This window comes from Nansenia antarctica (assembly GCF_963989245.1).
Source record: "Nansenia antarctica genome assembly, chromosome: 5".
In the NCBI taxonomy this organism is placed as follows: Eukaryota; Metazoa; Chordata; class Actinopteri; order Argentiniformes; family Microstomatidae; genus Nansenia; species Nansenia antarctica.
Genome location: NC_137690.1, coordinates 53,720,071 through 53,720,478, shown reverse-complemented (window position 1 = coordinate 53,720,478; position 408 = coordinate 53,720,071).

Here is a 408-nt window from a genome sequence, read left to right as displayed (position 1 = left end):
GGTAGCCTTAGTTCCAACTGTAAGGTAGGCTACTGTACTGTAGGTAGCCTTAGTTCCAACTGTAAGGTAGGCTACTGTACTGTAGGTAGCCTTAGTTCCAACTGTAAGGTAGGCTACTGTACTGTAGGTAGACACTGCTTCTAGAGACGTGTTCTTAGTTCCTCAGCATTACAATAAAACCACTATAGAGGCAGAACTGTTAAACAAGCTATTTTGCACAGTCAGTACACCTATAGTTTATCTATAGCATAGTTACTATAGTTTATCTATAGCATAGTTACTATAGTTTATCTATAGCATAGTTACTAAGGACCATAGAAAGGGTATTTTCTGTCTTACAACTAGTCATTGACTTCATGTGGGGCAAAACCATAACTACAGCTGGTACTAATCTAGTAACATGCATCA